Raw genomic sequence first — 26,431 nt, forward strand, 5'->3', positions numbered from 1 at the left:
AGTTCTTCATCTTGACCTAGTCCAGTCTATATTCAGTAATACGAACTTACAGCTTTCCTTGCTTAATATCGCTGAAAAGAGAACTACTGCAGCACACCCGGGCAAAAAAAAGCACAGAAAGACAAATTTGCCGTGAAAGGTCATGCAGAATTTTGGACGCACAGATGCTGCTCCTCTCTATCCACCCAGTTCAGCCCAGAAAAGATATTACCGGAAAACATCGACAGTGTTTCCTGCCTTAAAGAAATTCAGGCAGTAAAATAATTCAAAAGGAATTTCGCTGTTAGAGACCGCAAGCGAAAGCATACAGGAAGACAAAAGCTTTTAGAAAATCGAGCACACTGTAAATATATATATATATATTTTTACGCGCTTAATGGTGCTGGTTTGTCCAGTAGCTAATACCTTACCCTTAACCCTACTAAAATAAATATATTGGTGTACAGCATGGCGAGCTCCCTCACCGCGGGAACAAGAAAGACGGTACACAGAAACAAACGCCAGAGAGAGAGAGAGAGAGAGATGGAAAAGGGGCATGGTGAACAAGGTATAGCGGCTAGCTCGAACAGCGAGGTTCCCTAATTACACTCTCGATTTTGTGGTTCGAAGCGGCTGCAACACCGAACGCACACCTTTGCGGCCCTCGCGTGCTCGTTAGCAGCGTCGGCTCTTTCCTCCGTGCAAGTGACACCGCGGGCGCGTTTCTCGTGGCACACGCCGACATGTGTGGTCCGCGCACTGCATGCACTTAGGACGTCGGGCAATATGAAACGATGCAATATTGAAAACAACGCAAAGAACAAGAACACCAACTATACCTGTACTCCATTTTTAAAAAAATATTTTGTGAGTGTGTGCGTTTTGCTTCCTATATGCTCACGCTTACGTTGTCTGAACAGATCAACTATTTGAAATTATCTTGAAGTTGTGACCTTTATTCACTTTTTCAGGCAGTACATTGTATTGCTTATGAGCCAAGACCATAAACATAGTGTCCTCACTTGGCCTTGGTCTCGGAGGGCCAAATAGCAATAGTGACTCTCAAGGCCCACAAAATAACGACAATTTCGTATCGATATCAAGTCATAGGTATCAGTCACACGGACATATGAGAGTAAGTTCATATATATGAACTGTTATCGATAGTAAACAATAACAATAACCAATGTACCAATAAATCCATAACCCTTTGTATGAAATAAGCTAATGCAGGAGGAAATAAAAGCAGGACAGGTGAAACGGGGTATAAGCATAGCGATTAGGAGAGCTTCTCCTGCTTAACAGGAAGCTTCAGCTCGGGTGCTCCTATCTAAATACATGCAAAAGGAGGATTCGTTTTTCTCGGCAACCACTATACCAAATTTTACGAGGTTTGTTGCATTTAAAAGAAAAACTTAAAATCTAGTAACTGCTGGTTTCGAATATTTGATTTAGGTTGCAAACTTCTCATTAAAAATCGGCAAAAATCACAAATTTTTGGAAAACGAAACTATCAAGTTTAGAGCTCTGTCACTCAGCAACCAAAAATGGTATCCCAATTCTGGGAATTGCACCTGATAGTACATACAAAGCGGACAAAACTGATATGTTAGACATGAATCTAAAAAAAATAAGAAATATGGAAACACAGCTTCTGCAGAACCCTGGTACACAACGTAACAAATTGACGTAAGATATAAATTGACACACTGAATTTGCCGGCTTTGAATGATCTATTGGACGCCCTTGAGAGAACCGCGATATCTCTTCTCGATGCAGAGGTATTAATTTATAAACTTCGTGCGTCGATTTTTTTGGACAACGCGAAATAACAAAAAAAAATTATTTGAACAATATGCAGGCCATAAATCGAAATTCCGCTTCCAACAGTCACTAGAATTTAACTTGCTCTCTCAAATGCAACAAACTTCCTTAAAATCAGTCCGGTAGTTATCTCAGAAAAGCGCTTTTTGCGTTTTACATGTATTTGAATAGGCCGCATCGGAGTTGGGCCCGAGCTAAAGGTTCCTCTTAAAGGGACACTAAATGCAAATATTAATACAAGCTAAAGTGATAGATTAGTGCCCGAGAATCTCTAGGTGGTGCATACTACCGCAAACAGAGCCCTAATTATCGAGAAATTGAGGTAAATGCAGGATATGATTAGAGACTCCCCCTGGACATTCAAGTACTTGCCCAATGACGAAAGCACTCCTCAGTTAAAGTATGTCACTAGTACTCCATCACTCGTTGCAAAAAACATTATTGTATTATACTATAAGACGAAATAATATGCTACTCCTCCAGTTCTATTTCTAGATAAAAAGAACTTGAAATTACCCTTGACAACGACGCGGGCGGTCGAAAGGTTGTGTTTTTGCTCGGCTCCACGCCGCCCACGCTTCCGCGTCTCAGTAGTTTCGTTATCGCGTAGTGCTGCGCTGGTTTTGCTGGCTCGCAAAACTCGCACAAACTGCAAGTAGCAGAGAATTCAATTTCTATGTGATGTCGCGGAATGCCCGACCGGTCTACGCTACTTCACCAAAAAGCAGCTGCACCGGCGAATCCACCGCTCTTTTTTGGCTCGGTACCGCCGTCTGTCGGTCGCCGTTTTAGTCACCGATGGCAGCAAAGGCTGGTGATGGCGTATGCAACGTCACCACTCGCCCCGGTTAGGTGGTGGGAGATTTGAATTTCGAAAAAGGTATTCGGACCCTCGAAATGCAATTTTCTCGTTAACTAACTCTTTTCTTGGCTCGAAACAACCGTTAAGAGTTTTCTGCAATGGTACCTAAACAGTCTAAGTAAATGTCGATTAAGGCTGCAGGCGACACAACGCACCGCCAATGCTTGGCGGTGGTGTTTTTGTTCATGAGCAAGATACAGTACCGGATGATATATTGGATAATGGGAGGGAACTTGCATCGTCTTCACTGGTCGGCTACAGGGCTGATCCCTTTTAAGGCTGACGCTGGGGTAATGATGATGTACACAATACGTCACCACAGTTAAATAGACCGAAGCTACCTCCAGAACATACCCCCCCCCCCCCGCCCTCCCCCGATTTTCAAACTGCAGTGCAGTCTCAACTATGGGCCGTCCTTACGCAGTCTCAACAAGGACACTGAACTATGGGCCGTCCAGAAGGCCCGGGGTGCGCTCGAAAAGCACAAGCCTCACGACCCGCCACAAACGGACCGAACTGGGGTAATGTCGAGTCGGGCATAACCCCGGGTCGACGCTTGGCCCACGTCACGACGCGTCAAACCGCCGGTTGCCGGCATTTTAAAAAAGTTATTCCAATGATATCCTATCCTAGGAAGGTAGGGATTAAAATTGTATCTGAATACATATACGAAGAGCACATTGAAACAATAACAGCTACCTTTTCCATGGAAGCACTGTTAGCGAAAGAAAAAGAAATTACGGTAATTGTTGAAGCGTTGCCTCGAAGATGGCTGGAAAACCTCATCACAAAACCCAAGCACTACAGTACCAAGGATCCGACACGCTAAGCGGGGTCAGCAACGACGTCATCTCGCGCTTTCCTTTACATTATGTTTTTTATGTTGTCGCCAGGCAACTTTTCATCGTCACACAGCTCTCACTCTCGGTTTCATCTCCAACGCGATCAAACAAAGAGACAACAGGAAGCCACGGTGCCGCGATTCGCGTCCCCTAGATAAACTTAGAGCAAACATGAAGAACCAAAGACTGTCCAAAGGTGAGGAGGGGAGGTGACTGTTTAGAGGATGAAACACGCAGGAAGACCGGGAAACGCGACGACTTAGGAGCAACGGAAACCGCGAGGCAGAAAGGAAAATAAACACGAAGGAAGCGAATGAAACGGCGCGAACGCTATCGCTTCAATCTCAACGAGAGAACCGAGAAAAATGAAATGCCACTAGCTTGAAACACAGAAAGAACAAGTGTTTATCGAGAAAAAAAAAGAAAGGAAAAGGTGTAATTTATTATTTATGTTGACGAAAAGGTAGCCGGAAGACGACTGGAATTAAGTTTCGAGAGAAGAACAATTTTGTTCCCCAACTTGAGACAAACGAAGAGGGGGCGAATAGAATTCGTACCAATGTCGGGAGGAAGCGGTAGTTGAGCGCTGGTTTGGGGGCAGAGACGCTAGGAGGGCAGCATCGATATTGAGGAAATAAAGAAGAGGGAGGGCGAAGAGGAGCGGGAGTAAAGGAGCAGTTTGGGAGGGAAGAGTGAACGGAAGTGGGAAGAGCGGAGGATGTGGTGAAGTTGTGACGAAGTTGGTGAGGACGCAGATTCTCGAAGAGCGCCGTGCATGCGTTAACTACGGAAAAGTTCAAAAGTATCGCAGCCTCTTAAGTAAAAGGTGAAACATATTAAACAAAAGACGAAAAGAAAAGATAGAGAAATACAAGACAGACGAACCATGGAACGAAAGAGCCAATTAGAAGGGATACATCGAAGCAGTGTGAAAGCATTAACTGAAAAGACTTGCGTGCTATAGAAAGCATGCGCGCATTACTGTAAAAGTCATAGAAGCTCGAGAGTCGCGGAATAAAAACCGACGAAGACAAAGAGAGAGAGAGAGATGAATTTCTTTTACAGAAAGGCAAAGAGGGGGCCTGGGCATACAGTAGCCATGAAATGACTGCAGCTTCAAAGAGCTGCAGGGCCCACCTGGTGGTAAAGCCCTGTCCGCAGGAAAGGAGCCGTGAGATCGCCTTGCGGATCCGAAGCGTCTGGGCGCACAGAACCGTTCCCCAGCTTGTGCCCTACAGCAGACGGCAGCCTCTCTCCTCCAAGAGAAACTTGGGGACCACCTTCACATCTTCGTCGATGGATCCGTGATACCGGAGACGGGCTCATCCACAGCAGCCTGCGTTGCACCAGCCCCAGCAGAGCTAGCAGGACGTACTCCACCTTGCTGTGAACCTACTGGCAGAGGAGCTACCAGCGACCCCGGCAGCCATCTTCTGCCACTCGAAGGCGGCGCTGCTCTGCCTGCAGAACCCTGACAGGGCTAGCCTTGGGGTCGCGCTGCTCTCTTCAAGACTGACGGCCCTTCAGCACGCAGGATGCTCACTATCCCTGCATTGGCTACCGGCACGCGTAGGGATCCCGGGCAATGAAGAGGCGGACACTCTTGCAAAAAGTGCCCACTACTCAAGCGTCCCCCTCAGCCCTGCTGTAACGGCCGCTGACTTCTCGAGACACAGGCTGCGCCGGCACATCATCACCTGCCACCCGGACGAACGGATATCCCTGGGACGGCCTCCACGGCCTCTTCCACAGCACGGCCTCCCACGAAGGGATGCCTCGTTGCTGCTCCGATTGCGAGTTGGCTGCTACTGGACGGCAGCCCACCGGCACCGCTTTGGGAAAGCCACCTCGCCAGCCTGTGCCTCCTGTGGTGAACCAGAGACTCTGGAGCACCTGCTGCTGGCCTGCCCTGCTCACCTGCAGCACCGCGGCCGACTTCTGCAGGAGTTCCACCGCCTGGGGCTCACATGTTCACGACAGGAAGATATCTTCTTCCCCTGTCGTAATCCCCTTCATCCTTCCTAAGTGTCGTCGAGTACCTCGACTCGTCGGGGCTCTCGGCGAGACTATAGGAAATTTCTACAAAGACGGATAGCCTAACGGCCATCCCACCACCTCGGGCTTCCTGATCCGCCACTACTTCGCTTCTGGTGGGCCACCTCCTATACGGTCCACCTCCAGCCTACTCCTCCGGTCGAACCCACTGGGCTCTCCAGGCCGGGCTGCTTTGATGGTGCTGGGACGACCCTCTACCTTTCTCCCGCCTACCCTGTCTCTCTTTTAATCCCATCTCCACCTCCCTGCTGACGCCGAGCCGTGCTCCCGCATGGGTTGCAGAAGATAATGCTAGCCTTTCCTCCTTCCCCACAAGAACCACTTCTCAGGGCTGCCTGGGCTATAGCTTGCTCTACAGCTTGAGAGGTGCGAGGAGGAGATGTACATATGCGTGTATGTTAGTGTACATCGCGACGTCGGCAAAATGCGAAAAATAAGAGAATGACAAGAAATCTACGAGGCGGGCAGACGGAAAGCTGTAAGTGAGCAAGAACATTCGGAAATGATAAACGAAGAGGGCGGTGAGAAGGTCGCGAGCGGGGAGCAGAGAAGGCGACGGACAAAGAAGAAGCAGCAGGAGCAAATAAACGGACAGCGAGGCTCCAGAGACTCTGAGCGCCGCTCGCGAAGTCCCATAAGGCCCGAAGCGCTAATCGATGGCCCGAAAGAAAATGGAAGGTGGAGGCACAGGGTGAAATTTAAACAAAAGCGCCAGAAGGGGGGGGGGGGGTTGTTCTGGGCCGTAGTGAAGTTAGGGCGAAATAAACGAAAAAGAAGGTAGAAAAGGGAAGAATCCAGAGAGTGAGACAGCGAGAAAGGGAGGGACGCGTTATAAGTGGCGCGAAGACGGCAGGCATAGGGCGCAAGCGGCGCAGATTTGCGAACGCGCAGGAGCACAGGCAGCGTCGAAGGCAATTTGAACGAAGATTGGGGAATCAAGGCACGGTGGGGGAGAGCGTAAAAGGAGGAGAGGCGCCGTGGCGTGTGTGTGTACACCTGCCGTGGTCGTCGGTCGCGGGATCGTGGATATTGAAATCCCGCGCTCCCGCCGAAAGGCAAGAAAAAGCGAGCTCTCCCGAGGAACGAGAATATGAAGGAACGGAGCCCCGGCATTTAGTATACGTACACACCGGCCGAGGAGCGCGGGGGGGGGGGGGGGGGGGGGCGCTCAGAAATAATTTGCGTACGCGCTCCCAAGAGAGTGGAAAAAAAGTTTAGGGATACAAGATTTAAACAAAGCGAAGGGGGAGGCATAAGCTTATGCGGGCGAGAAGACAAAGGACACGGTTAATAATGGGAGAAAAATACTTAAACCAAATAGCGCGATCGCGTGCGTGAAAGCAAATAGGTAATCCAGAAAAGAGGAGAGCCGGTTCGCAGAATTCCAGCAGATGACTTTCTCGGATTCCTGTTTCTTTCTCTCGCCCCCTCTCCTCCCCCCTTATCTCGCGCTCTCGTTGACCTTTTTATTTTTTTCCCTTCTTCTTTCCTATCTCTCATTCGCTTCTGGACGAAAGTATGCGGGGAAAGTGAGGGGACGAAAAGAATGCGAGCTCTCGAGACTACTGAAGAAAATAAATACAATGGGCGAACGGCTGAACGAATTAATAAAGTGTCTTAATTAGGACAAAGATAAAGAAACAACCCACGAGCAGCGAAGGGGAAGTGAAGCTGTGACATTTGGCGACGGCGCAAACGTCGAGAGTATTGAAGGAGTCGGGTGAACTCTTAGGGGGCGCGTGCTGCATATAAAAGCAGATGTAAAACTAAATAAATTTAAAGCGATCCATACTACGTAGCGCGCTCTCGGACGAGATTAAAAGACCTTCCGCGGCGCAGCGTTTATCCAGTACCGCCATTAGGGAGGTTCGATGTTTAAAAGCTTCGTCACCGAGGTCACGCGAACTGGGCGCCTCGTGGCTTACTCAATTATTGACTCACCGAATTCTGATGGCAGAAAGCTCATTGGCGGGGGCACAATGGAGTGAATGCGTAAGAAAATTTTAAACGAAAAGAAGCGCGCCGGGGTAACGTGACAATAGCCAAACGCGGTGCCTTTCAGCTACACTGATTCACGAAGTTGACATTTCTTACACGAAGCGACCCTCCGTGGAAGGCAGTGAACACATGTCGCTGATTTCTGAATATTTCCGCTGACGCTAAGAAAGAAAGAAAGAAAGAAAGAAAGAAAGAAAGAAAGAAAGAGAGAAAGAAAGAAAGAAAGAAAGGGCTAAATCGATTGGTTGAACGCTAGCCTGCTTCTGCGTTGGGTCAACAAAATTCATTACTGGGCGTTGTCACGCGAAGTAAACGTGAAATGTACGGAGTGCTAGTGCGAGAGCGTCAGGAGGGCGTTGACACCTGCCTTTCATGTCTTATCAAGACATCTCACATCAACAGAAGTCTTTTGGCAAGCGTAGAAGTGTGATATACCCTAACAGCTCCAGCTCAATATTCCATCAAAATTTCCGTTCACCGTGAGGCAAGTACGGGACTCGATAACGTTAATGTCGTGAATTTTATGGTTGCGTTATTCACAGGAGTATTGTGTTTGGCATGAGACAGAAGGAAACTACTGCCTACATTTATAAGCAACACGTGTCCAGCGGCACCACATCACTTTGTGTGCCATCGCTTCTTTTGTAATTTAGATTATGTTCTGCACCGCGGACTTTCCATACTTTTGTTATGGCGTGCCATTCGTGCAGAGCTGAAAAAAAGAAACGTTTTGCGTCTGTGTTACAGCGAGTGGAAGGGAATGCTGCGAGCTGTGCAGTTTTATTATGCTAAACGTTATTGTGCTCAATGTGATGTCCTTATTGCGCTTATTTCTCCATTACCCACAGCCTTTCTCGAGTGGAGGAGGCGTCTATCCGAAGATTTCGGTCCGGGGGGTGCCCTTGGACGAGCCATTGCTCGTACATGGCGTCGAACATATAAAGACAATATCCAATGGCCAAAGAACTCCGCTACTGCGTCTGCAGCGGTCACCTGTCATCTACTTTGGATTTGCCCTAAAACAAAGACAGTTCACGAAAACGCACTAAAGGGTTTCCAGTTAAGAACCGAACAACCCGACGAGTATTAACGATGGCGCACTGAAAATATGTTTCATAAGTTGCCATTCCAGTATCTGCATGAAACAGCCCTCTATACTTACGTAAAACTTCATTTCCACATTATGCCACGTGGAAACCCGCTCAGATAAAAGACAGAGAGAGAGACTAGGTTACCTGAATAAACAAGATTCCGCACCGTACATATATATATATATATATATATATATATATATATATATATATATATATATATATATATATATATATATATATATATATATATATATATATATATATATATATATATATATATATATATAGCAAAGAGAGGAAAGGCATCGAGATCAACCAGAAGCGCATGATTAACGAGTCATAGGCGCTCCTCAGACGCCCTAACCTGGCTCGCCACAAGCTCTCTTTTATTAAGGAAGTGGTTGGTGAGAGTCGCATCTAGCCAAAATCGATGAAACAAAAAATTGAATCTTAGCTCAGGATCCACAGCATACAGAATAGATCTTTTTTTCACTACACATCATCAAAGCATGTCGTCGAAGTCCACTCTGTGAAAAGTTTCTTGATTAGTGTATCCTATGTCTTGGCTTAACATTCGAATAAGCCGTAAGCCGTCGTGTTCACGGACCCGTCTTGCCTGTTCAATCTTCCCGGTGTTTGCGGAGTAATCCAATGGGGCTGGGCCCTTGCTGATATAAAACGTAATGTCCACGAATTGATTGACACAATCATCTCGCTGCTCGTCGCATTTAGACACATTCCGGTTTCTTGCAGTCCCAACCTAGGGCTTCGATCGTCATGTCTTTTAGTCTGGCCGCGCATGTTGGATATACCGGCTGATCATTATTAAGTTGCACCGAATTTTTAAATATCGCCTGTGTCATATAGCATAATTAAATTTTCTGAGCTGGATTATTCACAGAGGCAGACCTTACTTGCTCGGGAAATTGAAACAGGTGTTCAACTAATTGACAAAAAAAAACCACCAATTAACTACTTATTTATTTACTTTGCGACACATATTGTTATTTACGACGTGTGGCCGCTCAGATTGCAAGGCGTATCCACTTAGAACTAATTTTCTGAGTGGATATTTATTTTCATTTTCAGATATTCATTTCGAAAGTATCAGATGAAATACATGGACGTTACAGTTACTTTTTGCTTCAATGCATAAAATAGCGTTTTCTTAAATAAGTAAAGCGGAACAGCAGCGCATTTTTACCTCTGGTTTTTGGCGCATACCTCAAAAACGATGCCACTTTGAAAATTAATTCTAAGTGGATACGCCTTGCAAACTCACCGTATACAAATCCTAAACTGCAACATTTGCGGTTAAGTAATTACTTGGGAAGTTAATGACTAAGTTTCTGTCAATCAATCGATCACGTGTTTCGATTTGTCGCGTATGTAATGTCCCATTGTTTGAATAATCTCGCTCACGAGCTAGAATCAACCTATCTGCCAGAGGCAAATTTTTTTTTTACTTCCGTAACCCAAAAATGATGACTCCGTACAAATCATCCTATGGTGGTTAGGTGTCATGTTGTCTATGTGCAGTAGGGTATGTGCACTTCTAACAAAACAGACTTCTCTGCTATTGTTACCAGCCGCGCTGGAGACGTGTCTGGCACTTTGTGCCTGTGCTCTGCCGAGCAGAAGGTAGCGGGTTCAAGTCCTAGCCATGACAGAGGCACTGCAACGGGGGTGAAATGCGAAAGACATTCTTATATAATGCTTTGTATACACGTCTGTTAACGCAAGGCGATTGAAGGTTGTCCGGAGCCATGCACAACTGCGCCTCTCGCGGCCATCGGTGTACTGCACTAAGCCATCAGGACAGGGGTACATCGAGAATTTACCAAGCAGCGCGAAGAGCCATCCACGAGGCATTTTATGGCGCGGTGTGATAAGCTCATCACGTAGTAAAGAAAGAAGGGAGGAACTCAGCGTGTTTTACCTATAGGTGCACTGCAACACTTCTTCATTATAGTAAAAAGAAAAAAAAAAGAAAGAAACGGCAACTTTAGCTATGTGTACAGAGTGTTTCTGTGGACACCGTAGCTAAACATTGTTGCGCTGCGTGGAAACGGGACCACACAACCTCTCGTAATGGATCACTTGCTCTCTTCCACACCTTTCGAGGCCTCCTCTCTTTCACCGCTCTCGATGACGTCATAGGCAGAATGACCGCCTACAGACGCCAGCCATTGGGCGAGTGTGCATAAGCATGAGTTAAGCCCCTCGCGCACGCAAGCGCACCCACTTCAATCGAGCAAGCGGGGTAGCGGCGCTCTCGGGCGTACTTGAAGGACGCCAATTAACCATGACGGAACATCTATGCGCAGCGCGTAAAAAAGAAATGAAAATAGACGGAAGGAGGGGAATGCAAGCCGTTGCTATCGGCGCCGCTATTAGAGAAAACGTTGTCTTGAGGGGGAATACAGAAAGTAAACATTATGCTCCTTCATAAGACCGCGCTTCTTCGGTTCGTTTTAAAACATTTCTTCGGTGACATATTGAGTGACAGTCATCGCACTTGTGACCGTGAGTTTCTGAGGTGTGAGGAATAGGTATTCCAGCGCACATTTACCAACTCGAGCTAACCTTCTCTAACGCATAGCAGAAGTCAACAGCAAAACAAAGGGCACAAAAATACACACGACTTCACTTGCACCGTTACAAATTCCAGAGTGCGAAAAAAGAAAAAAACCGAGCAATTCGCCGAGCAGTGTCAAACATGCCATTCGCCACGTGGACGATGGGCACGCGTGTCAGAAGGCATACAATGCCCTTTCCCAGACAGTTGGATACTGCGGCAATCAGTTCGCGAAGCCCCGAAAGAAAGCAAAAATTCGAGAGGCCTACAAGGCGCTCAGTCCTCGCTGCGTATACACACTCGGGCCACACAAAAATGAGTTTCGCAAGGACACGCCCACGTGCACGCTGGCTCTCTTACGACCACCGGCCCTACTCTCTGGCACCCTCGCATACGAAAGCCCCAAACGCGGAACGTTTTCGACGCGAAAACGCGACAAGTCGGGCCTGCAGAAGCAGAAAACCGGAGCGAGCGCGTCGGGCGGCCAAGCGAACACGACCCGCACGATTTCGCATGAATTCCGACCTGTGAGCGGCAGATTGTACAGCCGAATATAATATGCAAATTAATCAAACAGGCGCAAGACTAGGCGTGCTGTGTGTCTGGCTATGTTGTAGCGAGATGGACGCGTCAAACGACGAGCGTAACCGACAAACAAAGCGCTGTTAGGAGAGCCCATCGAAGTAGACGTGGAGCTTAGTGGAAAAGAAAAAAAAATTGGCCACTCCGTATACTGACTGAACACTATGTACTGTGGCGCGACAGAGGCGACAGAAGACGCAGGTAACGCGCAGAGACGAAGCGCTATATACCGTCCTCTTTGTTGTGGCTCTTTAATGAAGCACGTGACACGCCCCGAACTAATATCGTTCTTCTGCCACGACTATCGAGACATACAGTACGCTGTGTTTAGGCAACACCGGTTGTCTCAATTTTTCTCTTCCCTGCCCCCATACCTTTCCCCGGTCTGTGAGAGCTGCGAGCGACTCTGTCAGCGTTTCCGGTAAGCAACGAACAGGCGTTCGCGAGTGCGAAATCGCGAGTTCCTGACGGCCATATATGACAGACTATTTTCTTTTATTGCGAAAGCAATACTGCTCGCACTTTCGGCCCATCGGTGGTCGTGGCGCCTCCTTACATAGCTATGCGTCACGTGACTTTGACGTCACGCCAGAACGAGAGACGGGGCCCCAGCTCGTGGCATCGATGGTGGAGGCGAAGCTTTGCGCGCCGCTGCTGCGGCGCTACCGAGACAGGGCGCTCGCTGGTGTGACGTCACGCTAGGAGGATAAATGGGGCTACAGCTCGGCTCCTCGTAGTGGTCGGCGCGCTGCCTTGCGCTATGTCGGATGATGTATAGCCATAAGTTTAACAAAGGGTAACCATGTCCGCACCATCAGCCGAACCAAGGCGCAGCCAAGGGTATTGCTTTCGCAGTCTTCCAGGCTTAACCAAGCTAAGCCTTCAGCCAATTGTTTTTCTTTCGCACATGCCAGTAAGCGGCTTCAGTTCACATCTCGATTTGCTTAGTTAGGGACCGCCGGTAACAGACCATGCTTCAGAGTGAAGCACATATATATAAGAAAATAAGCATTTCCTCTCTCGCTAACTGCATCAAGTTCATTTCACCGGTAGCTACGGAATGGGCGACTTTCTCACGTGCTCGAGGCCATACGGGTGCGTGACGAAGTCCATTGGTGACATTCGCTTCTGGCGTGACGAGTGCGTGACCGTTTCATAGGCTGCGTCGTAGGCTGCCGCGGTGGCCTTCGCTGCTGAGCACCAGGTCGCGGATTCGATCCCGGCCGCGGCGGTCGCATTTAGATGAGGGGCTAAATGCAAAAACAAGAAAAATAGCGCTCGTTACCTAGATTGAGGTGCACGTTAAAGAAGCCCCCGGTGGTCAAAATTATTCTGGAGTCTCTCACCACGGCGTGTCCCACAATGAAATCATGGTTGTGGCAGGCAAAATCCCAGCATTGTGGGGCGCGTTGTGGTGTCGTCTCCCTTCTGTCCCTGTGCGCTGGCGCTAAATGTGCTTTCCGAAACCCCAGAATTTACTTGATTTTAATTTTTCTGGAATAGTTTATAATACATATTATTTATATGCATAAACTAATTCGAAACAATTCATGTTTTTCGTACTTCCCTTATCTAAGAATCGAATGTAATCACATGAGATTGTTATTACACATTGTCATAACCATGTTTCACCACATCTATGACCGATTTAAGAGACATACGGTTATTCCAATAATCAAAAGGATTGTAAGGGAGAGTGAAAGCCAATCGCTAAATAGTAGACCACGTCGGAGATGGTGTTTCATGAAACCGTGCGTAATAACGAAACACTGAAATAGCTGCATTAATTGACTTCAAAGCACCCGAATGCAGAAAGGATAGGTTTTTACAGTACCATAACATTATTGGGCGATTGCATCTTGAATGCCTGTCAGTAAACTACGGGAAAATGGGAATTAAGAGTTTTATGACGACAGAAAAGCACGGTGATATGCCACAGAGCGAAAATTCGCAATTACGCACACGAAGCCATGCGCCAAAAAAAGGAAGATATATATATATATATTCCTTTTTTTGGCGCATGGCTTCGTGTGCGTCACACTTAAATTTGCAACCTGCAGTTTTAAGAAGGGCTGAAGAATTTCTTACCAATCACATGCCATCAGTGCATATCAATGACAATACTTCTGAGCCACTTCCCGTAACATAAGGCGTTCCACAGGGATGTGTATTAGATCTCCTTTTGTTTCTAATATATGTTAATGGTCTACCATTACAGGTGTCCTACAAAATCTGCATATGTTCTCATGGTTGCGTCAGTTATCGTTCAGTTGCTAACAATTATCAACAAATCGCTCCTGCAGAAGAAATTACAAATATCTGAGGACACCTAAGCACTTTTATGAGTTTTGAATGCGAAAGCATTAATGCCCAATTGAACGCCGCTGAGCGGTCGGGGGCAAGCGAACGCGTTCAGACGCTTGGCCAACGCCTCCTAGGTAGCACAAGGCCGGTGAACTTCGGCAAGGTAGCGTGACGTCACGCTACCTTCCCCGATTGCCATATGATCTGATGGGGACGCTCCCAACTAAGCCGCGGTGATTTTCGCATCACCGCTTTCGCCACGCCTAGCTTTGCAATGGAAATTTCGGTCCAAGTAGCATGATGTCCTAAAGCAAAGTTCACAGGCCGGCTAGCTAGGAGGCACTGGTTTAGCCCCGTGGGTAAGACACGCGGCCTCTGAGCGTGGGCTCGTCGGTTCGAAACTCACTGCCGCCCCTTTGGAAGTTATTCTGTTTTTTCGTGCATTAATTTCTTTACAGCGATTACCGGAGGCTAAGTTAGAACGCAAGCGAGAGCGTGCACCGACAGGGCACGCGTGAACAACACAGGCTTCCGAGAGCGAAAGCGAGGGTGACGTGGCGTCGCAGCTTTATTAATGGGAACTCAGGTGCCGTTTCGCTGCCACAGACGCCGGCTTTCTCGCTCAATGGGTCATTCGATGCTTTCGCATCAATAACACTGAAAATTGTGTCAGCTCTCTTTAATGGTCCTTAATCTTACTAAATGCGAAGCAGTGCCGCTTTCTCGCCGTCGTAACCATTTGGTATTCCAGCACCAAGTCTCTAACAAGCCCATCGAGACAGTTACCAATTTCAAGTGCTCAGATGTTACAGTCTCAAATGATCTCGACTAGAGTGTGCATTTGACTAACGTAATTTCATCAGCTAACAAATTAAACCGCTAGGGCTCTTAAGACGTCACCTACAAAACAGTCAACAGCACGTGGAACTATCAGCTTACGGTATACTAATACGTGCCAAACTAGAATACACATAACCCATTTGGAACTGGAACCCTCGCCACAGTTTCCTCACAAACGCCCTTGAAGCCTTTCGAAATCGTGTTATCCGGTTCTTCACTTCGCTTTCTCACACGATATCAGCGTAACTTGTTTAAAAGCAGAATCTGGCATAAAAACCCTTTCCCACCATCGTTTCATTGCTAGCTGGTCCTTATTCCATAAGTTTTATCAGAGTGTACTTAATCCTGCACCATACATTTTGCCACCATCACGCATATCCCATCGCACAGGGCGTTGTTTAACCATAGCTCGTCCTCACGCACGTACTTGCCCTTTTGCATCTTCTTTTTTTCTTCAAACAGCCAAAGACTGGAACGACCTTGCCCACGATATCGCTGCCATGATCAGCTCATACGTATTCATGCATGTAATTATCTCGCGATACTCACTGCAACAAAATGTTCAATATCTTTTACCCCATCCCATATGTAATGCGCCCTAGAGGAGTCTTTAAGGAAATAAAGTGAAAGCGAAAATTGACATGTCGTCGCCAACTCCCTAGAGAATGAGATGGATAAATTAGATGCGAAAGGCGTGGATGTTGACTGGAAAATAAAGATCCAGTTTGCAACCCTGTACTGGGGAAGGAGTAAATAATAGAAAGATAAAAAGAAAAGCATAGGTCGAGACAGACAGACAGACAGAGAGAGAGAGAGAGAGAGAAACACACGCACATGAAGGAACGGGGTCTTCAGGGTTGTTAAAACTAAGATGCTTCACCGGAGGAACTTCAGTACACTCTTAAAATTTTCACACCCTTATGGGTGTAATGCCGGTGTATTCATCTTTTCACCCTTGTAAACACCCTTGAAACACCCTTTTTCAACGAAAAAGGGTGTTTAACAAGAAAACACCTTTGGAACACCCCATTCTTTCTAATTTACACCCTAATTATAAGGGAGTAAGTGAACAAGTTTACAGTATAAGACAAATGATCATTGCCAGTTAAGGCGTTGATATTGGCTATACATGAAACGCGCGCTACCTGCGCTTGAATCAGGTAGCTGGAATGATTAGATCGGGGCATATAGGCAGCAGCGCACTGGCTCCGAACAGTGGTCAAAAATGAAGTTTCCCACGAATGTTGATATCGAACGGATGACACTAACGCGCAGACTTTGCATAGCCAGATATCTGCAAAAGGCTTCATATGATCAATGGCAAAACATTTACAATGCTATCACTGAATACTTAAAGGTGTGCAACCAGTTAGACTGGGAATGGTTAGGAGTGAGGGCTAACGGCAATTAGCTCACCAACTTACGGTTTGTAGATGACATTGGCATACTCAGCAACGCTGCAGACTATTTGCAACAAACGTTTGAGGACCTTGTCGAAGAAACTGTAAGAGTCTGATTGAGAGTTAGTATGCAGAAGAGAAAAGTAATGTTCCGCAGCCTGGCGAGAGAACGAATGTCATGGTCGGCAGTCAGCCTCTGCGCATAAATACGTTTATTGAGGTTAATTACTCGCAGGGGCCTCTGATCAAGGAAATTAACAAAAATAAAAAATTAGCTGGAGAGCTTACGGCAGGCATTACTAAATCATGACCAAGGAGCTTACTGCTAACCATTGCTTTCTACCGTTACTAACGTATGGGGCCGAAGGTTACCAAAGAAGCTTGGGAAGACGTTGAGGACGGCGCAACGAGCGATGGAATGAAAAATATTAGGCATGACGATAATAGACTGTAAGACAGCGATGCGGATTAGAGAGCGAACGGGGATAGCTGATATTCTGGTTGACATTAAGAGGAAGAAGTCGTGTTGGGCAGACATTGCAATGCGTAAGGGAGAGAACTGCTGGTCTATTGGAGTTGCAGAATGGGTGCTAAGGGAAGGGAAGCACAGTCGCGGACGGCAGAGAATAATGTGGACGTGATGGAATAGGGAAACTTGAAGACACGTGGAACCATGCAGTTAGCACAAGACAGGGGTATTGGAGATCGCTGGAGAAGCTTTCCCCCTGCGATGGACGTCAAAATAAGCTGATGATGATGATGATGTGACGACATCCATGCTAGCTTCGCGGCATGTCATTCATGTTATGTCATGCATGCGTGTCATGCACGTTCTAATAGCTCGATTTGCATCGATTGCGGGGGGGGGGGGGGGGTGGCTTGTAGCGGCGTAGCCAAGTGGGGCACGCGGGGCACTTGTAACGCTCACTAACAGTAAAATTTTTGCTGCTATGGCAATGGCCCCGCTCCTTCCCCCTCCACGGTCAATTGGGACCCCCCCCCCTCTCAGGAAAAATTTTTCTGGCTACGCCACTGTGGGGAGGGAGGTGTAAGATTGCTCTAGACCCCTCCCCCTAACTTGTCAATGGAAACGGGGGACGGGAGGGCAGCTGCCGCCGGGCCGCAAACCTTAGGCAGCCCAATTACCGGCTGCATTTCCCTTTGGACGTGAATACTGCTCTAACGTCATTACACTGTAGGATTCGTGGCGGTTCGAGGGCATGCGACAATAAAGAAAACACATACAGCCATCAGAAAGTCTTAGCTTGAGCAGATCTTTGGGAGCTGGGCAAGAATCTCAAAAAAAAAAAAAAAGCTTGGCACCCCTTTTACAGGCATTGTCAACTCTGGGTCCCACCGCTGACTGCACATTTCCGCTAAAAAAAATCACACAGGAACTCCTCTCGGATTTGTCTAAATGTGCGTAAGCATTGTGACTCTTCCTCATCTACGCGCAGTCCATGTGGTTATCAATGTTATGAGACTTGATCCGACAAGTATAAGCGACAGCGCTGCGGCGACACGAGCTGCTCTGGCCGGCGGCGCAAGCAAAGTACTGCAGGTGGCGGGCCAAGCGCGCTGGTGACGTTCCGTTCGTTTTGAGCCGTTATCGCTTTTTAGCCCTCCTCATCCGCGTCGAACCATTATCAACCGTTCTCCGGCGGCGGCTGCTTGTGGCACGGCCGCGCGAACCGTATCTTGAAAGCGAACTGCATTGTGGACAGAGTGAGCCCACTGCTGAAAACTTCACGGGCTGTGTTCTCACCTTTACTTCGCTTTGAAAACAGACGCGCGCACACCTATCTTGACAGTGATCTGCGAAAAGCGCATAGTGCGGCATAAGCTGAAAGCTTCGTGAGCGCAGTGTTCTCGCTGCTTCGGTCGCGTTGAAGCGAGAGCTAGCACGAAGGTGAATTCACTCGCTGCTGCGGGTTATATTTTGAAAGATATCGTGCGGTACGCACTGACGGATGGATGGTTTTTCTTGTTGGGTAAGTATAGAAATGCTTACGTTATAATAAAAAATCGCAGGGTTCGCGAATTTCGCGATAAGAACCAACACCAACCTACTCCCCCGCCCCCCGCTGAGCGATGCCGTCTTGATCGCCCCCTTCAAACTCCGGGAAAAGGGACACTACCTCTCTATCTCAGTTGAAGAAACGATGATGAAACGTTAACAACGACAAGAGCGGCATTTCCTAACGAGTTGTCTTATGGCCTCTGAGATTTGCGCGCGAAGGTGGCGCGCGCGAACCTGGGAGGGCATAATTGGCCGCTTAATAGCATAAAAAGACAAAGATAATGCCAAACGACACAGTTAAAAATTCAAACAAAGAACTGGTTTTAGCTATACTGTTTGGGGAAAAGAAATAAAAAATTAGACAGCCGCAACACACGCCACTAAAGCCACCACCGCCGGCATAACGCGGAACCAACAGTTGGCAACATTCACTCGCGCGTCATTGCTTCGTCCGCTTCACGTTCGTCTCCGCAATGAGAGCCGCCATCGTCTCGCGCCTAACGTGTTGTATGGTTTTGTTCTCTGCAATCCGCGCGCAGAGCTCATCGGTGGATGCACGTCTGAGCGGCGTCGCAATGCGGCCTGCGTCATTTTCTGGTGTTCGCGCAATCGGTGTGAAACATGTCGCATGTGAAATGTTTGATAGAAGTGCCTCACGTCCAAGTCAAGCCGCCGTACGGGTGTACGGCTGTGCGCCCCGTTCTCGGAAGCGTCGACGGGTTTCCGGCATGCGGATTTCAGGTACGTGCAAATGCGTTTCGCCCTCCTATTGAGCTCCGGAGTAAAGCGTGCAATATTTCATGTGAAAGATGCAGTGCCAGTCATCATGGTGTGAATTTCGAGCGGCAAACGACAACTTTGGCACTTAGAGCACACCGCGGCTGCTAAGTCAGCGTGGAAATTGTTTTACGTTACCGTACTATGTTGCTGTCAGTCTGATCTGCGCCTTGTGGACAGCTAGCCCATTGACTTTTGCTTGTGGCAGCGATAGGTATATAAATGGAAGCGGTAATAATTTTCGAGAGCAGAGAGTTGTTTCGCTCGATGTTTGGTCGTGTTCATGGCGTTATGAAAGCTAGAAAACTAACTGGCTTGATCGTGCTTAGTTCCAACTCCAAGGGGCGTAACGTTGGCGCTGTATATGTTTGTTTTCGGTGTCACGAGTACCACTTTCATGCTTTTGTTGCATGAGAGTGGTAGCTGCTGCATGCCGTCTGGGCAGAATACAATAAAAGCAATTTCCTCACTTTCATACGTATGCAATGTGACGTAACAAAATTCCAGCGTTTTATTCGGAGCGTAAATATCCAGTATAGTTTAGTAAGAAACTCAAATTCTGTCTTAGCTTAGTAGGCGTGAAACAAGTGAAACTCTCATTCCTTTTTGAATTGTTCGCCCAAACCGTACCGCCCGCAGATGCGTCATCGGGTAATTGACAGTAGCTTCGCTACGTGAGTTGTTTTATGCGCCAATATTGCCCGTTTAAGTATCCTGTTAATTTATGCCGACGCTCGTTCATCTTGATTTTAGGCGCTTACTATCCCCGAGTACCGGACGATGCCAAACTTGTGAGGTGTAGCAAACGCGGGAAATTCAAAGTGGCGTGGCTGCAAGTTCCTGTTTTTACGTTTCTTGCATTCAAAGCCAACAGACACAGTATCACTGATTTATTTTCCATTTCTGCCGTACTTGATCAATCTAATGTGACAACTGCATTTGCTCTTTAATGTTCTCCATTTACTGTGTATTCAGCTTGGCTGCCGTCTTCTCTTCAGGGGATGCCGCTGTGATAGCTCTTTCGTATAGCACATGCCTCTAGGCCCTTGTGTTTCAAGGGCTCTGGCGAGGCAGCAGTGCTCCAAGTAATTTTACCATCCTATATATTTTCTATTTTGCATCATTCTTCCACGATGGATTTTAATGTTCTTAGTATTCGTCATTAGTGATCGCCATAATTTTATAGCACCTAGATTTTACGCACTTTACAGCGACAATTTTTAGGCCAGTTTACAGTCAAGTCACATCTTCCATAATACATCGTCAACATAACCACTTGTCATGGCGCTCTTTTATGGCGCCATGACATAAAAGAGCGTGTTTTATGGCGCAAGGGCCAGGTTTGGCCCTTGCGCCATAAAACACCACACATCATCATCATCAGCTTGGCTGCCAGAAAATGCTTGAATTTCTTTCGGTATCCAAGTGACGAAATATTTCACTGACGGCCGTGTGTGAAACACGCAAGATGACAAAACTGATAGCAAAATGATGAGATATTTCTTTTATAGCGTTTGGACTCGACTTTTGGTGAGGATGTCGATTGACCTTGGGCCTGGTGACAGCACACCCGACATCGCTAAAGTGCAGCCTATCAGTTGAGTGCTCCCGAATGGACCATCAACATCGGAAAATGAAGCAGAGCCAGGTAGGGGCAATTTTTACTTTGGAAAAGAATACTGACAGCTGCCTCTTTTTTTAAGAACTAAATAACATATTTATAAACCAATCCTTTCTCTTTGTGCAGCCTACATAGAATTGTTTTTTGCTTGTTATACAGATCTTCAGAAAGCAGTTCTCCTGAACCCTTTTTGCATGCACAAATAAATAAAGAGGAGTGCACTTTCTGAAGAAATTGATGCACTGAAATGTGCGTTCGACACACAATGAGATGCAAAATAACCAACAACTTTAAACCGGTAAAAAAATACAAGTTTGAAACATGTTCTAACATCATAACCCGCTTTGGCATACGGATCTAAATATAACAGCAACAGAGGTGCATGAAGAGAAGTGTTTGTAAATAGCATGAAGAGAGTGTTTGCAAGATATGTACATTGTCTAAGAAATTGTTTTTATTTACTTGGAGCTTCTTGGTGCCATGGCAGTGCAGTAAAAGCTCAAAATGATGCCCCTGCTCCTAATAAAGCACCTTTAGATTTTTAAAATTAAATTATGGGCTTTTACATTCCAAAGTCACAACCTCAAGTTTTGGGAACCTGGCCTTCTTTAATGTACACCTGAATCTAAGCGCATAAGCGTTATTGCATTTTACCTTCATTGGAGGGCAGCTGCCATGGCCCAGATTGAAGCTGGGACCAGCATGACTGAGCAGCATGGCATCATAGTAAGTGAGCTATAACACCAGGTCAAAATGAGAAATACTGCTTAGAACTACCGACTTCTTGGCTCAGAAGCACTTCGCACTAAGTTAAAGGAGTATGGAGTACTGCCAGTGACCGTTTATGTACCAATTTCTTTTTAGGCTCACTCCATTATTAGGGTCCGAAGCTTCAATTAGTCAAAACCAGCCTAAATTACAGAACCAGCTCAAAACACGCACCATGTATAGCTGGATTTGGACATGAAAATGGAGTCAATTCGTGTCGCCGAAAATGGAGGTGGCAGTCACACTATTTCATGCATTTTGCCTAAAACATAGTCAATAATGATTAATCAATTTCTAAAATATTCTTTTCAAAAAGTTTTTTTCAAGCATGAAAGGAGGAGCCAAATGGTGTTCAGGTGCACGAGCGGTTAGTTGCACGGCACTTCTTGCATGTGTTCACTGGCTTCTTTCAAGCTTAAAAAACAAATGTGTTGCACCTATTGAGCAGTAGAAAGCTGGATTGGGAATTTTTCAGGACGCTCTACAATTTTCGCACTGACACTTTTGCTTTGAATATAATATTTGAGCAGTTAAGTAATCGTTAATAACTAATTACCTAATTAGGAAAAATGCAAGAATTGGTTTCACTTCCTCAAAACGATGGCAAACGACATTACCTTGGTGCTGTCCAGCTACGTGGCACTTGCACATATTTAAAGCTTGCACATGTCATACAGACCACCTGGTAATTACAAGGCATATACAGAAGTGGTTAAGTTGTGTGAGCCAGCCATGTGTAGAGAATCATGAGAAACTGCCATGTTTCTTTGACTTAAGGGCATGATAAGATTTGCATGCTCGACGCCTTGTATCAGTGTGTTCTAGGCCTGTTCGTAGTTTAGCTGCTACATAAATATTTCTCCACGTGTAAGCTCATATGCATCTTTCAAGTATATTGCCTCGTGTGTCCAAAATAAACCATCCTCGCGCTTCCTTCATTATGTCTTCATCTGTTGCTGTGCTAAATTTTTAACATGCAACTGCACAAATTTTCATTGAGTTTTCATATTTCCTCGTTGTTTGGTGGCTTTATTTCTGAACAAGTTGTTTTCGTTAAACCCTGTTGCACACAGCAGTACACAGCACTTCTGCCTAGAGTGGGAATTTTTTTTTTTCAGATTGACATTAATACATCTTGCCTGGGCAATGTAAGGCATTCTACAGAACACGGCCCTGCAATAATGTTTTATATTGCATTCCAGCATCATGCAAAACTGTTTACTTACCAGATTAGAATATGTATAAGTGTTGGAAGTAACAGAACTGGAAAAAGCCAGCAGATAATGAGGCCAAGGAAAGCATACAGGAACATGCTTTAAGTTTTTTTATATGAAGTATAGAAATGATGAATTGTAGGTAAGTGAAAGTGGATTAAAAGATATCCACCTGTGGGTGGGGAACGGACCCATAACCTTCACATTACGCATGTGATGTACTAACCACTGTGGTACTACGGCCGTGTTCGAGCGTCGACAATCTGAGGGGCCATTGTGGACGGTTGAATGCTGCCTCGGTGGCACAGTGGTTAGTGCATCGCATGCCTAATGCAAAGGATGTAGGTTCGTTCTTCCCCCATGCATGGTTTTTTTTTTTTACCATTTTCATTTCCCTTTATCATTTCTACATTTAAATAGAAAATTACAAATAAGTTTCCACGTGCCTTCCCTGGCATCTTCCAGCTGTGATTCAGAAAAAGTTTGACCCTCAGTATGCTTTCTTCTCGTTTGGAAGAACAGGAGCTTCATTTTAAAAATAATGAATTCACCTTGTTCAGCATCTCAATGTGGTCTCAAATCTTATCACAGCATGTGTATTACTAAGTGAAGTTTTTGTTAAGATGATGATATAGCATGGGACCTAATTAGTAGCCTTTGTGTACAGACATATGACTAGTCTAATAAATAGAAGGATTTTAAGAAGCACTTCTAACATGGTCTGAGCATGTGCTTAAAAAAACTAATCTAGCATGATTTCAGGCATAACTGTTGCCCCTGAAAAATATTTGGATCATCTGCATTGGCATTGTTTTTAGAGAGCACCAATACTGCTTTGATAGAAGTAGCCTCGTGGAACATGAAGCATCGCTTCTTGCTGAGTCAAGGAAATATTATCTGCATATCTGAGGTGCATGTGTCATATGCTCGAATGCTGTTTAAAGGCTGCTAATAAGAAAATTACTTCACTTGCCTTCCAGAGATTGCTTCAGTAGTCTATGCTACTCGATCATAAACAATTTACCAGAGTGAATATTCATCACAGTTGGCTTTGCAATGTTTATGCAAAATACCGCATTTGCCTACTAGACATGCGACTGCACTAAAACTTGGAATTAATAACTAGTAAGATTTATGGGACCAGCAAAACTTAGTTTATTGCTCCAGAAGAAAATGCGAGGCACTTCGGTTATTTCTGCCATAGAGTTTCTTACAGTAATTACTAGAGGGAACTCTGACGCTGCAGTCGTACCACCATGGGAATGATGGGAAGCACATGGATTTGTCTGATATTCGTGCTTGTGAATTCAGGCGTTCTTGTGGCTTCGTATATTATACGCCATATAAATATTGTCGTAAATTTCAGCGCAGTCTATGCTCTTCGAAGTGCAGAAGACGGCGCCAACACGCATAATTGCTATTAATTGTAACGATTGAGCTTGCCCAGGTGGCCAAATCGAAAGGCGCCAAGCGTCTCAAGGCACTGGTATGCCCGCGATAAATTCATCAGGTCGTTGCACTTGCTTGTCGTTACATGCCTCCGTGGCTTAATGGTTTCAATATCAGACTTCTGTTCTAGAGTTCCTGTGTTTGAATCCTGTCGTCGGACGATTTTAATGCTTATTTATTTATTACGCAGTATATTGTTGAAAATGACTAGTTTACAAAGTCACAAAGCCGTTTGAAGCCAAATAGACGACGTTTAGGCAAATCCATGTACTTCCCATAATTTCCATGCTGGTACAGCCGTTCTTGTTTGATCTCCTGTGGACACTAACGTCAGAGTTCCCTTTAGTAATTATTGTATGAAACTCTGACTTCTGCACCTCGCTCGTGCAGAAGCGGCACCACACCTGCTGCGTAAACATGCACTACCTTTCGGCCAAGTGCAGGGATTGCTGTGAACTCGCCCTGTACAAAGCCTGCACTAAGTAAAACAAATCACAACGTGCAGTTGCTGCCACTTTGAACTGGTGGAATGAGTAGTGAAATGTAGCACCTCCTGAACTAGTTCAGAAAGTGCAGGTTAATCAAGTGGAGATTATATAGTAACAGAAGTTGAGTGATTCTGCATTACATTCACGAAATATACTTCATGATACTTTTCCATTTATTTCCTTAGTTATTAAGAATCCATTTTGCATTGTTAGACAAAACTACAGAATGCCAACATATTTTCTAGCATTCACTGGTAGCAAGCATGTCAAAACTTGTTCTAGTTTCTGGATTGCCGCTTTAGCCGTTAACCCCCAAGTTAATTCCGGAAAAATGTACCAAATTTTCCAAATTTTTTACGTACTCAATTTTTGGGTGTTATTCTCATTCTAAAAATATATTACTTCATTGGTCTCTGGTTAGAAATAACACAAAAATAAGAGCTGCTCTTGGGGGCAGCTTTCCCTCAATGCCGACTGTAACTCGTCTTTGACAATAAGAGCAGCATAACATCGGGCAGAAAGAGTGCGACTCCTCATTGGCGATATTGGTACTACCTCCAGTCACTCGTACAGCTTGGGATCAATGGTTAAAGGTTACGACTTTGTTGCTGCCCAATTTTAATTCTGCAGCTGTTACACTTGGGTGTAGCGCGTGTATGTACGTGTGCTTGCATTAAAATGACTTCACGCTAGAGCAAAGCAACTGTAGTGCAGAGAGGCATTACTCATCTTTATATATTTGCTTTGTAAAGATGCACTAAGTTTATCTTTTGCAGTATAGACTTGGCGCTCATTGGCCAAAGATGCCCTTGTGCTACTAAAACCTATCAATTAATTCGCTTTTTGCAGCAGCAGGTGCTTATTCCTTTTTCAGGATCGGTCTGTGAGTTTTAATTTGTTTTTCTTCAACTGTGCAATTCCCACTCACAGGACTGCATGTCATCTGAGGTGTTCCTTTTCCAATCAAGAATGTTGAGGTTGTGTTTGTGAAACTCGATTTCTTGCCTCAAACGAGCTTGTACAAACTGACCAAGCTGGTAATTCTACCTGCTTATATATTAAATATGTTGCGGTTATGAACCCTCATAATGAGTCACACATAGTATAAGAATTTTATCTAGTAAAACAATTTATTGAAATTTTTCATGTTTCTCGCGTTCGTGTTCACTTCTCTACTCTCGTGTCCTGTCTGCATGCCTCACCTCTTTTTTTGCATATTAAATATCGTGTAAACTTAACCATGATTTTTTTACCACAATGCAGGGGGAAAAGGTTCCGGTAACACCATGCATTCAGTATGGTGGCCCAGACGTGTATGCAAGCAACCTCCTTCATGTGGACCAAGAACTACTCTGCAGTGTCTCGCAGACTTCCATGCGAAGCCCTCAACATTCTCGTCTCAGTGGAATGGCTGCTCATCTATCTGCGTGTCCATCACCAAGACAGCCAGTTGTAAAGCTCCTGTATCCGTTTAAAAAAGCTTAATGATTTTTTTATTTAGTTTTCACGGTTGGCCGTAGAATCTTAACATTTTTGATGTTTTTAACATTTTTACTTGGCACAAAGTGGTGCAATAACTTTAAACCAGTGTAATGCATTTAAGTGATGCTCACTCTAATGCCTATCTGGTTTTGTTTGTGTTTAAGAAATTTGAATGTGTGATGAGGTAACAGCATTTGAATTTGTCATCGTGGCTCGTTTTAATGAGCTGCTAGGAAATAAGACGCAAAACTTAT

The 26,431-nt window shown here is 45.7% G+C and overlaps 1 long non-coding RNA gene across 1 annotated transcript; it reads left to right on the forward strand.

Moving 5' to 3' along the window:
• Positions 1-18,939: 18,939 nt before the first annotated feature.
• Positions 18,940-26,197, forward strand: LOC142571147 (uncharacterized). Its single transcript, XR_012825780.1, has 3 exons — positions 18,940-19,119; positions 20,667-20,803; positions 25,959-26,197. It is a non-coding gene; the product is annotated as an uncharacterized LOC142571147 (long non-coding RNA).
• The last annotated feature ends 234 nt before the right edge of the window (positions 26,198-26,431 follow it).

The sequence above is a fragment of the Dermacentor variabilis genome, chromosome 2, assembly GCF_050947875.1.
Source record: "Dermacentor variabilis isolate Ectoservices chromosome 2, ASM5094787v1, whole genome shotgun sequence".
NCBI classification, from domain to species: domain Eukaryota; kingdom Metazoa; phylum Arthropoda; class Arachnida; order Ixodida; family Ixodidae; genus Dermacentor; species Dermacentor variabilis.